Source organism: Triturus cristatus, chromosome 3_1 (genome assembly GCF_964204655.1).
Source record: "Triturus cristatus chromosome 3_1, aTriCri1.1, whole genome shotgun sequence".
Lineage (NCBI taxonomy): Eukaryota > Metazoa > Chordata > Amphibia > Caudata > Salamandridae > Triturus > Triturus cristatus.
The window spans coordinates 954,780,206-954,797,476 of record NC_140583.1 but is presented as its reverse complement, the minus strand read 5'-3'; the positions used below and the strand labels follow the sequence as shown (position 1 = coordinate 954,797,476).

Sequence of the window (17,271 nt, the reverse complement as noted above, 5' to 3'; positions counted from 1 at the left end):
CAAGAGGTCTTTTCCTGCAACTGCCCAGCTAATCAGTGGCCACAGGATCTGAACTGGACCCTACTGTTCGGCCTCTGCCAGACACCCTAGGAGGCTTTAGGAGTGTGCTCCTTTGGTGAATTTGAGAGTTAAAAGATTACAGTCAGAAGGTAACATTTTTGACCAGGACAAGCCAGGTTGGTGTATCCAACTCATGCTTCATTGCAGTCAGCGTCAAATTACGCCTAGGTCCTGTTCTATCGTGACCATTGACTATTACTGCCACTTTGTGCTTCTTGGCACTATTTGTACTCAAAAATTTAAAAAATCATATCTCCGGGTTCCCATTATTTGATTTTTCCAATTTTGTTTATTAGATTTAACTTTATTTTTCGAACTTGGTTTGGGATTTTTATTGTTACTATTACTGTTTTGATACTGCATAAATGCTTTACACATTGCCCCAAGTTAAGCCTATCTGCTCTGTGCTACCGTTACCAAGAGTCTGAGCTCAGGTTAATTTACTGAAATTAAAGGGTTCACCCTGAAAAGCCTTTGTGATTATTCCTTGAGGTGGGTTGTAACCCCATCCCTTACTAATTCAGTTTCTTACAGCTACAGACTGCACTCATCCATGCCCACAGCAGTTATGTAACAGGCTATCACAACTATGCCTGTACTATGTTAAAAAGAACAAGATTAGAGCCATTCCACGGGGCCCATTCACCATCACCAGCAGTCCATGCATGCACAGATTTCACACAGAAACCAGATGATTCTCACAATTCTTATATCCCACCTCCATTACTGCACAGGAATTTATGCCTGGCTCCGTACCTAAACACATACACAAGCTACAGCAAGCAGCAAACCATGTTGTCCAACTAATGGTTAGTTTAGACTGATCAGATCACAACTACCTGAGCCATAAATACTCGCAATGCTTAATATGTCCTTCCACTCCAAACACTCACAAGAGTATTCCCTTAGAGCAGATGCCAAAATCAGCTAAGATTATTTTCCCATCAGCAGCAGGTGTCAGCGTACGGTGATAGGAATAGTATTCCCACACCCACAAGCCACATTGTAGATCTATCTTTTCATAGTACGAATATGCTGACTTTCTTGTAGTGAGTGCTGGCCTTTGTCTGCAACTTTGTCAACAGCTTGTTCCATATCAATACTGGCCCCTAAAAGGCGTAGAACTGCTTTTGTCACTTCCTGCACACTCCATGGGGGCGTAGGTTGAAGAGTGAGTGTACTTTGACCCCTTATCATCCAGATGTTGGGGGTCATCCACAAAGTCACTTCTGGGCACTGTATGGTAGGATGGGTTGAAGGGCCTGTGTTCTTTGACCAGGGCCTCAAGAATTGTGTGGATTTTGCAGCTTCTGTATTTTACTCAGAATTATGTATTTCTCTCTCTTACTTATTTTTCTTCTTCTTACTGCTGCATAATTTACTTCTCCACTGCCACATGATTACAGTGGCCATATGGTGACCTCTTTGAAATTCGAGTTACTTCTTACTAAATCTGTTCTTATCTCATCTTAGGCTTCCCATGAGCCAGGACAGCTCTGGGGTGAACTTTCAGAGTCAGGATCCAAGGGTGGTATCACTTCCAGATTAAGGGTCCATGCCTGATGTCACTACCAGTTCAGGGTGTCTGGATGCCATCATTCCAGGGCTGAATGAGCGAGTGATGTCACTGCAAGGTCAGAAGGCATGGGTGAGGTTGCTTCAGGGGCTAGACTTTCCAGGTCAGAGTCCATGAGTCATGTCACTTTTGGGTTAAAGGGCATGGGCGATGTCCCTTCCAGGGAAAGATTCCAGAGTGTGGAAAAGGTGCAAGGTGTTTATTAAGTAAAAAAGAATTTAAAGTGCCGGAGTTCAGCACAGGTTTTTTGCCATCAGTACCGATATAGTTGTATAAATTGACGAAACCAGAAAAGAAATTAACATTATTCTTGCTCTGAATTATGCCTGTAATGGGGGTATACTAAAATGGTCATTTCAAGTGATCCCGTGTTTGTCTTTAAACAAACAATGTCAGCCTTTATGGTACTATAACCCTGAGGAATAAAATAGATATCAGGAATTACCTCTACGTCCCAAGTCCTCGACCCACTCGATAACTTATGAGGTATGTCACCCAACCACACAACCGGAAACAAATGAAAACCGACTCCACTGACCCTCAGCTGGACACTAGAATAGAGAAGCATTCTTCCAGCACTTCCTCTAATCCCAAGCCTCTTATCAAAGGCCCAGATACCAGGGAGGGTGGGCACGATGGAATGACTGGGTTGAGAATGAGCAGGCCTTATAGTAATGAAGAAGTAATCAGGACATAACCTCTACGTCCCTCATTCTCCTCCCAGTCATTAACTTATGAGGAATACCAAAGCTGGGAGAATGTCCTCTGGTAAGAACAAAAGTAAAGAAAATATCATGATATAATGCGACGTAAAAGTGATTTCACTGATAATATCCTGATCTCAAAATACAAAAGTACAAACAATATCATGGTACATAATGATTTCAACACTATGATTCAAAATTCTTTTGATTGCTCAACACCCCATGTAATCTGTAATGTCCTATAAAGGTGTTCTCTGAGGCCCAAGTTCTAGCTCTGCAAATTTTGTCCAGATCAGCACCTCTCGACTCTGCCCAAGAGCTGGGTCGAGGACGAGTAGGACTAAGACTAATTAAGATTATAGCCATACGCAGTAAATGTATGTTGGGGATGACCGGGTTCTACCCTGCAAATTCATGAAGTTTCAAATCAAATTCAGATTTCTTAAACCTAACCTTTGGCGATCCCATGAGTGTGCGAGCTAACCAAGCATAAATATAGTCGACAGCAGGTGCATCTTGCTACAGATCAGAGCTCTAAAGTCAATTCCATTCATACCGAAGTGATCCCAATTTTTTTTTTCATCGTCTTCTTACCTTTTAACCTAAACTTGTAATGGAATAAAATAGGACTAGAATTTCCAGAATGCAAAGGAAAAAAACACATTCGGATTAGCTACTTCCATATTGAACGGGTAAAGTTGAGGTCTGAAAGTAGTTTGTACCCACATTACATTTCCATTGGCATTAACGTTACGTGGCTGCTAGTAGCCCCCATTTCAATGAGTGTCATTTCCACAAGACCCACATTTTTGGGAGAATAATTTGCATACTTGTATTTGCAGGCCCACATTTTTAATGGGAAAAAATGAACCACATGCCAACAAACTGTAATTACTGTTAGCTGGAAAGCCAGAATGAGTGGTTGAATGCATCAAACAGTACACGTGGAAAACAAAACTGCTATTATGGGCTTAGGTACAAAATCTGTGAAATTCTCAAGGGGCAGGCTTAAAAACACAGGGCCTCATTTACAAGATTTTGGCGCAGAGCAGAGGCACAAGGAATCTTGCTGTACTGCCCTGCGTCAAAAGAAAAGGGCAGGAATGTGCTGTATCTCTGAGATACAGTGCATTCCTGTCCTTTTCCCCAGCGCTGGCGCACAATGGGCTGCCATGCACCAACGCAGGCACCCTTAAGCTAAGGTGCAAAGGCATCTGCGCTGTAGGGGCGTTTGTTTTTGTGCAGGAAGGGTCACCTACCTGCACAAAAACAATCACAAGAGGTGTTTTCCTCTTTCTATGCGTGCTGCAGAATACACCATACCTAGAAAGAGGAAAAACAAGGAGAAAAAGGATATTTCTCCTCGCTACGCCTCCCTAACAGCACCCCTGTGGTGGCGTTAGAATGTGATGCATTCCTAGGTTTACAATTCCCTATACATCTGGGAATGCTTCAGATTCCGAGGGTGTTGCGAGGGAACACCCACAGCAACACCTATGGGATGCCCCTTTCACGCAGTGTTCTGCGTGACAAGGGCACATATTTACAAGGCCATAAAAAGCCACACAACGTGGCTTTGGTGGCCTTGTAAATATGGTGCTGCACATTGCGCCACTGGGGAGTCAAAATAGTGCAGCTCTGGCAGCGCTAAAGTGCCGCTAGGCAGTTGCGCAAGTAGACCCGACCTTCGGGGGGTGGGGGGTAACACTCCCAGCCAGGTTTGGCCCTAGCACTGGTCTGTAGTGCTGGAGGCACTCTTGTGGTCTGACACCCTGTGATGACCTTTGACTACCATTATTTTAATTGACTTTAGTGTGTTATTTTATCCTAGCCTGAATGTACGAGGTCCTGCATATGCCTGTTTCTCTTCAAAGTTTATTTCTTGTAATCTTGCAGTCTTTCAGTGGGAGCAGTCACGGAGTAGAACAGCCTTGCCAAGAACAGAACGTGTGGGATGTGCATTTGAAAGCATGAGAGGGATAGAGAGGTGTGGAATGTACTTTTTGGTCTCGAAGTGCAGTGTTGTGAGCAGTGATGCACAAATGTGCTCGGTGTTGTACATTGAGAGATGAAGTATGTGATGCTATAGGACATTGAGAGATGAAGTATGTGAATCTATAAGCAGTGTGTGCACAAATATGCATTGTGTTGTACATTGATAAGTATTATGAAGTTCGTACTATTGGCTTTGACATGGCCTCATGTCATCCTGTTTTCTGAGTCTGCTTGGCTTCAGATTTTCTACGTGCACAGCAGTGCTTGCAAGTTGTTTGGGTTAATCACGTTCAATAATATTTTGGTGAGAGATTGTTTAATGTACCCTGGCGTGCACTTCGTCAAGATAAAGGCTGGAACATGTGAGATTGGAGAAGGGGACATGGGAACTCCTTCCTGCCAGGGAATGCTTGCTTGGAAGCTGGCCAGTTCTGGTAAGATTCCTCTGGCACGGGGGAGGTTTCTCTCGAACCTTCTAGTGTGTTTTGAGATTATAAAGCTGAGGGTTGTTGACTTAGAAACCGGGATTTTGGAATCCGAACGGGGACGGACGCGTCTACTTCGGAGCGTGGAACTCTGGTTGCTGAGGCTCTTAACCACGGCTGTTAATCCCCAGGAGTGGGCTAAGATGCAGTATTTGCACAAGGTGAAGTATTGAGTTTTGACTAGTGCCATTGTGATGCGTGGTTCCAGTGGCTGTGGTCATTTGAGGTGCTTGAGCTTTGATTATGGCCATTGTGATGTTTGGCCAGTGGCTTTGATCATTTGAGGTGTTTTCTTTGTGATGTATGAGTGAGTTGAGGTGCACATCCAAAGTAATCATTTGATGTATTCAGTGTATATATCTTTCTGATCTCTTGCAGGACGTCCAGCATATATTTTCTTGAGTGTTGTTTCATATTATTTGCTGCTTGTTTATTCATGGTATTATTCATGCATTTAACTGCTGCATTTATCAAGTGTATTATTATTGCTTGCATATAAACATATACATCTCTTTGTGTATTTTAATGTTGTGCATTTGGCATCTGGGAAAGACTTTTTGTTAGAGAGCATTGTGTAAAATTAAAACCCCAAGCCTTATTCTAAACGAGAGAGAGAGTCCTTGCATTTTGTAGAATAAAACCCTTTTCTAAAGGTGTTGTTTGTTTTGTGTTAATGTGTTTTGCTTCGTTGAGTTGACCCACCGTGAGGCAGATTCTGTATTATCTGATAATCGAAGCAAAACATGGTCACACACAGTGCAACATTTTGTTTTGAAGCCCCTACCCCATTACCTACTTTTCCATGATTTCCCTCAGTACCACTCACCAAAAATGCACCTCACACTCTTTTCTGTGATCTGCATGGAACACGTTCTTTGTAGCAGGCACATTAATCCTCTGCACCTTGTGGGTGGAAGGAGTTCTCATGTGAGTGCACAGCGAGCGATGCAACAGTGTGAGAGTAGGGTAAGAGGAGTGACTGCAGGGTGAGTGAGGTGACCATATGGTGCGGATGTAAGTGCAGAGTGGGATGAATTAATGCATGGTTAGTGATGGGCTTGTCTGAGTGAGATTGCAGATTGAGCAGTGAGGGGGACAGGAGGGTGAAGTGTCAAATGAGTGCGGGTGAGTAGTGTGTTTGTGTGACTACAGGGTGATGTACATGGTGAACAGTGCAAGTGCATTGTGAGTGCAGAGTGATCACTGTGAGTGCAAGGTGAGTGGGTGAATGGCTTGAGTGCATAGTGATCAGTGCGAGTGCATTGTGATCCCTCTGAGTGCAGGGAGAGCGAGAAAGTGAAGGGCAAGAATGAGGAGTGAGTTGTGTGAATGGAGGGTGCATTCCCAGACACTTGAAGTAACTCAGCATGCTATTGACGGCGGCATAGAGTTTAAGATAGAAGTTAAATTATTGCTATTATGCAGGGCTTTAAGTGGGATGAAAAAACTGGGGGAGTGTAGGAAGCTGGGTTTCTTTTGCAGTAACCCTCCCACTTTTTTCTAGATTTCTAATGCACTTTGACTTGATGTGCCCTGTGTCCCAGCCAATCAGGTTCCCAGTGCCTGTGTTCTTTCCCAAAACTGTCCTTTGTACCCCGAATCGGCACCTCTCTGGCCACATGTAAGTCCCTTGTAAAAGGTACCATGTGCACTGTGACCAAGGAAGGCCTCTAAGGGCTGCAGCACATATTGTGTCACCCTTAGAGGTCCAGTACCTCTATATATATACATTCTCATTCATATATATATATATATATATATATTCACTTAAAAAACCATAGGTTTCACACGTTATAGTTAGGTGGATATTTCACTCGTAAAAAACCAATGAAATTCCCGCGTTATATTTACTTCAGATAACTATAACTCACGCGCCCGCAATCCTGTGCTCATGACGTCACATATTACATCACTCATGACATGGTCAGTGGCATCACCCTTGACATCACTGATGACATCATCCTTGTGATAGAGTGGCGGTCGCGCGAGTTATAGTTATCTGAAGTAACTATAACGCAGGAATTTCATTGGTTTTTTACGAGTGAAATATCCACCTAACTATAACATGTGTGAAACCTATGGTTTTTTCAGTGAATTTGTTCGGCTTTTTAAATGCTAAGTTATGTATGTATTATAATGTTTTTTATATATTTATTTTTCAATAAAGTACTTATTAAAAAAAATTATTATTTTTTCTTATGGTTTTTCACCGTGCGCGCACCGTGCGCACACCTCCGCGATTTTTTTTAAAAAAAATTAAAATGTTTTTTTCTGCCTTCGGGGTCCTTCAGGGACCCCCTGACCAAGGCTAGGGTGTCAGGAACTCTCTACCCTGCCCCCTTTTCACGTTCGCCACCTTCCTTTTCCACTCTCGCACTGAAAACAAACAAAATGGCGGCCGACACTTCCTGATTTCGACCGATTCGAACGTTGACTGACATGTAACAACCAATCAGAATTACGCTTGCGCACATTGGGGTGCGCGCACACGTTGGGGTGCGCGCACGGTGCGCGGCTATAGATATGTATGTGCTTTTAAATGCTATTTTCTCAGGAACTACTGAACAGATTGACTCCATATATGCAAAAGGCACTTCCCTGACCTGAGGACTACCTCTCTGCCAAATTTCAAGTAATTCTGTTCAGCCGTTCGGGCTGTACCTTCGACTAAAGGTCCTATGGAAAAACACTCTCTCTCCGTGTTTTGGTGCAGAGAAAAGTGAAGAGTCAACATGACACACATTCCTGTGTGCCATGTCTGCAACCCACTGCCTATGGTATGGGTAAGACACCCCTCTAGCTTGGTGCACAATACCACTGGTGAGGGTACAGTTGCATGAGCACTGTACCCCTACAGTGTGCAAGTCCATTTTTAGACAATGTAAGTGTAGTAAAGCCATAGAGTGTGTGGTCTGGGAGTTTGTCATAATTAATTCCACAGCACCATAATGGCATTACTGAATTCTGGGAAGTTTTGTAGCAAGCTTCTCAGAATAATAAACCCACACTGATGCAAGTGTGGAATTTATTATACAATGCACTCAGCGGGCATCTTAGAGATGCCCCCTGAAATACGACCAGCCTCTGGTAGGTTCCATGACTGGTACACACCAGCCTGCCACCACGAGACATGTTTCTGGAACCTTGGGGTGGGAGCCCTCGCTCGCTGAGCCCAGAAACAAAACCTTTCCTGGGCAGAGGTAGTCACACCTCCCCCAGGCCAGGAAGAGCCATCTGTGGCAGGGGAGCTTCAAAGGCCTTGCTGCCTTTGTAACGCAACCCGATGCCTCTTCTGCTATCAAGGGCAGGCCCCCTTCCTGTCTCCCCTCATTTTCGGCAGGAAGACAGGCAGGAAAAGTTACAACAGCCCAGAAGATGTGCCCACCTCTGCGAATCTCACCCCTCAGGTGGGGGAGGCGAGGTGAAGCCCACTCTTCAGTGCTCGCCATCTTGCTGATGGCAGGCACTCTCCAATCATGATTAGGGATTGTGCCCACTCCCCCATGTGGGGTGAACATACCAAAAGTGTAGTCACCCTAAGGTCAGCAGCCCATTGGGTACGGACCTCGAGACCCCTAAAACGTACCCGAAACTCAGTATTTAGGGGACAGCCCTGAACCAAGAAAACAGATTCCCGCAACCTAAGAAGAAAAAGGACGAAAGAAGACGCCCAGCAGAGGAGACTGCAGAGAAGAACTGACTGGGCCCCAGCCCTACTGACCCGTCTGCAGTTTCCAGAGATCCCGCGCCAAAAGTCGCCTTGTCCTGCAGCCAGTGACCTCCAGAAACCTTGGGAGGACTGACTGCCTTCAATAAAGACCAGATCTCCTGTGAACAACTGCCTTGGTCAAAAGAGACTCCCAAGACAGACTGAGCCTGCTGAGGACAAAGGAACCAGACGCCTGGAACCACCACTGCACCCGACGCCTACGGCCCGAATCTGGGTGGCCCACCAGTCCCAGAGAGGTCCTCCAGCGCTCCAGAGTCTGAGTCCACTGTGGGTTGACCCCTCCAGGACTCCCCGACGTCGCCTGCAGCCTCTGCACGGAGACCCCTCCCCCTACCAAGAGTGGCCAGGTAAGGTGAAATCTGACCTCAAAAGACACCCCTGCATCCAGCCGCACTGCGCCCTGGAGAAGAGAATCCGAGGTGGACCTACGTCCCAGAGCCCTCCAACTTAACTGCCCATCTGTTGGTTCTCCCCAGAAGTCTTCCTGGACCGGGCCTGCAGCCAAAAAACAAAACCGGCAATCCCCATTGAAAACAACAGGGCACCCGGCGCTATAACAGCACCCTGCACCTGGGCACCCCGGTGCCGCTGGGGGTGCACCTTGTATGCCAACTCGGACCCCCCTTTGCCCTGAGCCTAACACCAGGAGCTTTGCTCCCACAACCTTGTGTTCTGCTTGTGAGCAGCCACCAACCGGAGGCCCCATATCCCCCATTGGATAACACTGGGCCTCAGCACTCTGCACCCGGCCACCCTAGTGCAGCTGAGGGTGTTCTGAGAGTGCATCCTAGACCCTGGGCTTACCCTGGTTCTTACCCCAGAATTCCAACTCCCACAAACCAGTACTCACCTGCAAACCGATAACTTAATTTCCTCCCATAGGATTGCATTAACTGCTTTTCCTTGAAAATTCTTGCGTGGGGTTGGTTTGTATGAAACATTGAAGAACTGCATAGGTGTAAAAACTGAATTACTTACCTTTTTTTCTAGGAAATTTCGCAGTGTGATATCTAGGCATATCACACTGATTAGCAAAAGTAATGTGCACAGTAATCTGTAAATCAACTGAAAAATAATGTTGAACTGTTTACTTACCTGTAAATCAACTAACTGCATTTGAACCTTTTATTCAACTGTAAATCACTTCATAAGATTTTGCAAAGTATTATTTCACTTACCTGTACCAGGTGTGGCTTGGTTTTAGAAATTAAATAACTAAATAATATTTTTATACAAACAAATTGGTCTGATTTCAGTCTTAGAGTGTGTGACATAATTTCTTGCCTGAGTGTGTAAAATAAATGCTTAACACTACCCTCTGATAAAGTCTTAATGCTCGCCCACACTACCACAAATAGAGAGTAAGGTACTATCTACTTTTACCTATGCCTATCTTTGGGGTTCCACTGGATTCTGTGCACACTATACCTCATTTTGGAATAGTACATACAGAGCTAGCTTCTTACAAGGGGGCTCTCAAAGGGGGGATATAATTAAGTGTGTGCCTTAAAACATTTATGCTAAAAATCTGTGCTCAGCATAATGTGCCACCCAACTGGTATTTCGCTGCTTCTGTTATTGCCTTCACACAGGCGGGGTACATCCGTTGGGGTGTAGCCCCCCCCCCCCCCGCCCGCAGCTTCCTCGGCGTCTCTGACCTTAAGTAAACTGAATCAGTTTACTTAAGTTCAAAGACGCCGAGGGAGAACTGACAATCATGTCAGTCAGCATGACTTCGGACCGCCCACCCCCTTCAGAGTCTGAAGGGGGTGGGCGGTCCGCGTCATGTTGACTGACATGATTGTCGGACCAGGGGCAACAGCCAGGCAGCAGCACAAGTGCGCAAGAGTGGGGAAGGTCGGCAAATTTTTCCGCCGTGCCCAGTCATGCGCACTTGTATAGCACTGGCTTTCGCATGCCCATTAGAGAGCGAGGGTTGAGCAAAGGCTCAAACCTCAGTCTCCTAATGGGCAGGCGGGCGAGTAGTAAATTTCCCCACGCGACAACCCCCCCTCCGCCAGCGACTGTCCGGATTGCTCGGCGCAGCGCCCAATATTTTCATGCAGCGCTATGCTGCCTGGTATTTTTAATAACAGTGGGACGTTTTTAGGGAGTAGGGGAAAGGAAATGGCTGAACTGAGCTGAAACTGCAGAATTTATTAAAATTGTGATCAATCGTGTCTCCTCGATGTATTTGACTTGTTTACTGCCAGTAGGGTGGGGTTACTTGGGCCTCATTTGGAGAGAAGCGCGATGTAACGTGTAATCTGAATACCGTATATATTACAGTATATACACCGAGCGCGTATCTTGGGCACTTTGAAAGACACTGGTTTTCACTGCTTCCTGCGCGGCCATTGCCCTAAGAAATTGCACTCATTTTAATGAAAGGGAATTAACTCACCTTAGAAAGGTGAAAGGCTGAGTTAGTTTTGTGAAATTTCAACTCGTTATCCTCAGATAAACGTAGATGTCAGCAGCAAGCGTTTATATTACATTTTAGATGTGCACGGATTGGCTGGAAGGTAAATGCGAGACATACCTTTGCTGGGGGTTTTTTCATAGTAAATGTGTATTTTTTCAATCTTACCTCGCGACAAAATAGGTTTATTGAAGCCTCTATTGTCAGACATTCGTGTGGTTTTTTTTGCAAAGAAAATGCAGGTCACAAACTAACTTTTAACAAATAAAGTTTTTCGCTGACATCAATGAAGCTGTCGTGTGTCACCATGTCAAGTATGACCCCCAAGCAGGACTTTTGCATGCTGGGACTTGTAGTACTGCCTTTAACTCTCCATCTATGGCCCACGCGTCTATACAAGTAAGGTAATATTGGTAACAAATACAATCTCTGTTTTGGTGAAGGAGTCACGCATCACATAGCGGAAATTGGCAAATAAACATCTTATTCTATCCTTTAATCGCATCGTATATGCAAAGTTTTGGAATGAAAGGTGGGTCGCTTTTATTTCTACCTTGTAGACAGCACACATACTCCTGAACTGAGGAAGTCTCCCCTAGGAGTCAACAACATCACTGTGCCTCATTCAGAGGACAATTGTTATAATACAAATATTTGCCCTGGTGCTTTTTAGGTAGGACCCAGCGTTTTCGTGGGAAGCCCCCACCGCCGCCGTCACATGTTGGGGTTGCCGATTACCAGGGCTGCCTAGTCTTGATTCCTCCTCAGGCCTCTTTCTTCCACATCCAAAACGTTCTCTCTCTTCAGCTGACTATTGCGGGGTCTTTTTCATCCCGCTTTATCCCTCAGTACTCGCTTCACCGACTTTACAAGGATGGACTGCAAGCAGGCCCCGCTGGTTGTCAAGCTGCTGCCCTGTGCTGCATACAGGTGTCTACAGCACATGCATTCGCCCACTGAGCAGTACTACTCAGTGCTTTGTCACCACCCAACTTTGATGTGATTGTCTGTGGGGGGGAGGGGTTGGCAGAGGGGGGCATGCGTGAAACGACATCTGAGGCTCATTTGCTAGAAGTTTTCATCCCACGAAGCATTACTTGATCACAGCGTTATCCATTCATTTCCAGGCGGCGGGGGGTCGCTAAGAGAGAGATTTTAATCTAATTAGTTTATTCCTCAAAACCACGATAAAAACAATCCTGTTTTGGAAAAAGTGATTTTAAAGAATCTAGTACATAAATTATATAATGTATTTAACGCATGAAACATGTCGAATTAGCCTGGTACCTGTTGTCGGGGAATTGATCGATTTAGCAAAATCTGAAGTAAAATAACCCTTGTTACAGTGACGTCATTTTGTGAAGAGTACATTTGAAGATTTGAATTTTTTTGCATTTTTATGTAGAGCGAACTTAGTCCAAGGGCATTTGAGCACTTTCCACGAGCGCCAGCCACGGTCATTTCTTTTGTTTGTACATTTGTTTTGTTTGTATGCATGGGGAGATTTAGGGGCATATTATCAAGCACGACGTTAAAATTATCGCTGCTTTAGCGGCAGAAAACTGCCGCTAAAGCGGCAATAATGGGCTTGATAATATGCGGCAGAGAATTCCAATAGAAGCCCATGTTGACACCAGAACATGGGCTTCTATGGGAATTCTCAAGGGCATATTATCAAGCCCATTATCGCCGCTTTAGCAGCAGTTTTCTGTCGCTAAAGCGGCGATAATTTTAACGCCGTTTCTTGATAATATGCCCCTTGGTGAGTTGCCCGGAATCACAGTATGTTGAGTCGGCGCCGAGACTCGAACCTGAATTCCCTATGTTAAGAGACACCTGGTGCGAGACTTAGGCACACTGGAGGCTCTCTGAGGGAGAAAAGGGGCTCTCTGGGGAGATCGGGCCACCTATGGAAACTGCCCCCCCCCCCCCCCCCCCCCTAGTGACCGGGGCTCCCTACGAGTCTGGTCTCACTCAGGTGTGATTGCACTGAATGAATAAGCGTCTTTCACTGCCCAAGGGAGACGTGAACTCCCTACGGATTTAGGAGGGTGGCAGCCGTCTGGGGGTGAGAGGGGCTCTCTGACTGGGATTGAATTATTTTTGATTCAAATACTGCCAACAATGTCTACACATGGAAGAGGTCTTTGAGAGGGTGGACGTCTTCTTTGGGTTGGGATATTTTAACTTTGCTGCTGTGAAACGCCACTGAAAGTGAGCCTCTCTGCCTGCCTCTAGACTAATAGGCAACTCTGTCGGTTGCTCTGGGTGAAAAATGACTAGGGTTTCATGTTTGGTTTTGAAAATGGTTATTCTTTTACGCTCTTGCTTACTTGCTAATGCCAACTGCAGAGGCTCTTTAGATTTCACAGAACATCTTTATGCGCTTGCTGGAAAAGGATGCTTATGTTGTCATGTTTTTTCCTTCATATTGTTACTGCAAGGTTGCTTTTTGGGAGTCGAAGAGCCACACCTCCTTTTTAAATTTTCAGCTTTTATCATATCTGACGACTTTGTGCACCATTTGTTTTTTAACGTGATTTCTGATACTATGTAATTTATCGGGAGCTAGATACATTGCTTTTGAGTGTCATACATAATGATGGGGGCTGGGGTGATACTGATACAAGGTAATTGACACCAAAATGCTTCTTGGTATTACACAGTTACATTACTTATATTTACAATTTCACATATTAAATAATTTGGGCAAAGAGAGACCTGTTCATAAACCAACATGGTTTACTGAAATTTCTAAAGATTGTTGTTTAAGTCAAACATTCTATAATTTTTAGCGTGAGAAGGCTTATTTTGGTCTTCTTGCTGGTTTTGTACTGAGTCCAGTCAACTTCCTTTAGAAAGAGACCCACAGCTATCATTTGTCTATCTTCTGTGCGTCTGGTCAGACAATCCAGAAATTTCATTGAGGGGATTACTTCGCAACACTGCATTATACAGGCCCACTGATGCAATAATTTACTTGGATGACTTTTAGCAGTAGCATAGAAAGGATGCCATGGGCCTTGGTGCAAGCAGGGAAAGTGGCCTCTTTGAATGCAGTTGTGGCAGTAATTAGAGCAATTTTCAAGGTTCAATAGGCCCCACGGAGCTCTAGGCCCCGCTGCCACTGCACCTGTGGTAGCTACTCCCCCGACTTTAAGCACACTGATTTGGTGGTATGCCTGGCAGATAGGTTTGGTGCTTAGTAACATTACACCTACAACAAGCCAGGACTATTGGCTTTGTCAAAGGTTGCTAGGTGTATAAGAGAAATATACTACATGCATACATACAACTATGGCTTCGTTGAATATAATATGGAAAATGCTTTAGTTCTTGTGCAAGAGGTTGTGGCGTAATGGCTAGGGCTGCCAATTTTGGTGCTGAGGAAGCAGGTTTGAGTCTCAGCGTCGGCTCAACATCCTGTGCTTCTGGGCAAATCACTTAATTGTGCGGGCCTACCACAAAAATAAATGAAGATGAGTGAACTGCTGCAGAGTTGAGATTTTTTTTCCAGTGTGACGATGAAAATGGAGAGCCCAATAGGGACTCATCTCAGCGCCTGCTTTTACTTACTGCTGGTGCTGAGCACCAGCAGGACCCAGCCCACTCAAAGCCCTGCTATTATGGCATTAATCAGGGATCGAGGGTGGTGAAATAAATGTGTTGATCCTGCAACAAACTTCCAGTCTTATGATTAGGGTTGTCAGCTTATTATTTTTATGTTCCAAACGGTACAAAAATAAGCAGTCACCTAGGGCCAGATGTATCAACATTGGATTTTGCGAGTCTATAATAGAGAATTTTACCGATTCGCCATTATAGACTAGCAAAATGCAATGTATGTAAGTTTTTGCAAAAATGTTGCAATTCCTACGCATTCCTTAATTGCGACTCCCAAATAGGTAATGGCTTCCCATTCATTTTTATGGGCCTAGAGGTCCATAGGAATAAATGGGAATTGCATGCACAATTTGCGATTACCCAATAGGTACTTGCATATTGCGCATGCAATTTCAAGGGTTCCAAAAGGACACCCTGTTGCACCCCTGAAAAGTACATGTGTGCACATGTGGCGTATGTGCGCTACATGGCACTTGGAAAAATGCAACAAAGTGCATTTTTCTAGGAATTTGCAAATACCACCAACTAGAAGTTGGTGGTAGTTTGCGATTCCTTAATGCTAATTCGCAATTTGCGATAGCTACAAGAATTTCATTTAGGAAATCACAAATTGCGATTCCCTAACTGCTTTCGCAATTTAGGTTATCGCAAATAATTGCGATTACCCATTTTGCGAATTCAAAATGTTTCATACATCGCCAAACGCGAAAAGCTTCGATACATCTGGTCCCTAAAGCCGCATTTTCAGAACTATCTGTACATACTTCGAACAGCAAATATGAAGCCCTTCAGCCCAATGGGCGTTGCACACCTGCCGCTGGGAGCCTGGTAAATAAGGCCCCAGGTCTTTCCTGTAACTGTGCAAATAGTCAGACACTGTGGGGCTTATTTACAAGCACCTTGCGCCGCCCGTAGGTAATCTTTTCCCATATTAAAAGTGAGGCACAGGCGGCGCACGGGGCTGGAAAATAAGCCCCTGCGTTTTAATGAGTTGTTAAAGCCGTACCAGCATTTCGATATTAAACCTCGTTACTAAAAGGTTGCCATGATATTTGTCTCTACTATTGTATTGAAGTGAAACCACAAACAGCCCTCAATTGTGACAGATTCCGTTTCCTTCATCTCACTCTGCCGTCACCGGAGCTTTGCTAAAATACAAACAGGTAAAGGCTAGTCTTGTGCCCCAATATTGGGCGTGGCGATAGTTGAGGTTCTGCTGCTCTCTTTCATGTGCGGCCACCACGGGCAACCCTTGGACTGGGAAAGCGGTGTCATTTAGTTTCGCTTTCGTTTAACGCATTAAAATTAACAATATATTCATATCTCTCTTCCTCTCACCCGCTTATAAATTCCGCTGTAAACGCGAATTCTTGTGTCCTTTACGGTGGCTTCGGTTTTGGGTCGATGCTGAGCTCAAGAAAATGTTGGATCTCGGAGCCTCCGAGGAACGACGGATGCATTCTCTTCCAGGTTACTACGAAGTCACGTGACCAGCGTGAAAATGAAACTTACAGAACTAGTGGTGTGACAGATAGCCTGTGCCTCCCATGAGAAAATTGGTAGGAAAAATGAGCTTTCCACAGCAAACAGCGACGATGAGGGCAGAGACAATGAGGCTACTGCATGAAAACAAATACATTGCTACATAGCATCATGACTCTCAACGACATCTCGTTCTGCTTTTGGATGTGGCGTAGCAAAAGGAACAACAACAAACTGGATGTAACAACACTCACTCTCATTGGCCTCCTCCAAATAACACTGACACCGCCCACGGGCAGAGTTAAGCTTTGTGTAGAAAACTCGCATGTACGCAACATATGTTTTTTACGCTTATACATTTCTTTCTTTACTGTGTGTTTATGTATAACGTTTGCTTGACTCATGTTTAGCAGCTGTTAGTAGCCCAAGATGAAAAAGTGATGCAATGCTGACATGTCCAGTCTTATTTTTTGTTTGCAATCTGAACATGTAGGTCTGTGTTGACAATGAAACTTAAAACTACATGTCCCATAATGCAATGGCAAAGAAATACTTGGAACTGAAAATTTTATTTTACATTTCGCTAATCTGCCAATTGTTACTGCGAAATATGGTACCATCAGCCATTCCTTGCTTTTTAGCCACAAGCATGTTACGTTGAGGAGTTTGTAGATTTGCTTTAACAGTCTCTTTATGTGCTCAAAATCTAGGCATGCAAAGTGCTTGTAGCTAAAATGCCAGAACTGGTTGAAGTGTTATATCTGACATAGTGGCACTTGTCATTTATGTTTCAAAGAATTTCAAAGTTGTCTAGTCCATTAAAAAAACTGCTAGGTTCATACCTAAAATCAAAAGTAAACTCTGCTCCTATTTTTTATGGAAGTAAATGTGTGGGGCCCTAGGCCCACATCCTAAGAAAAAGGACCACATAGACACTAGATGTGAGGGTATGTAACTGGCCTCGAGCACGTGTACCCAGGCCCTATTATTAACAGGGTCATCTGACTTGTGACGCCTGTGTTGGTTGGATGGGTGTGGGATAGGTGTAAGCAGTGACCAGAGGGAGGGGCTGCTACATTATGTGTCTATCTGGACACTGCAGTGGGGAATCAGTCTTTCTTTCACATCACATATTAATAACAAAGCAAATTACTTTGGGCCAGTGATCCAGCGGGATACCAGCTAGAGATACA

At 44.6% G+C, this 17,271-nt stretch overlaps 1 protein-coding gene across 2 annotated transcripts in view; it reads right to left on the bottom strand.

Annotated features, from left to right (window-relative positions):
- The window catches only part of NMI (N-myc and STAT interactor), a 382,827-nt gene extending 366,527 nt beyond the window's left edge, over positions 1–16,300 (bottom strand). The window contains exon 1 of one of the 2 annotated variants that reach the window (XM_085645599.1): positions 15,935–16,300. The gene's annotated coding sequence lies outside the window, so the exon portion shown is untranslated. The remainder of the gene's footprint in view (positions 1–15,934) is intronic. The other variant, XM_085645600.1, reaches the window with a different exon arrangement.
- Positions 16,301–17,271: the final 971 nt, after the last annotated feature.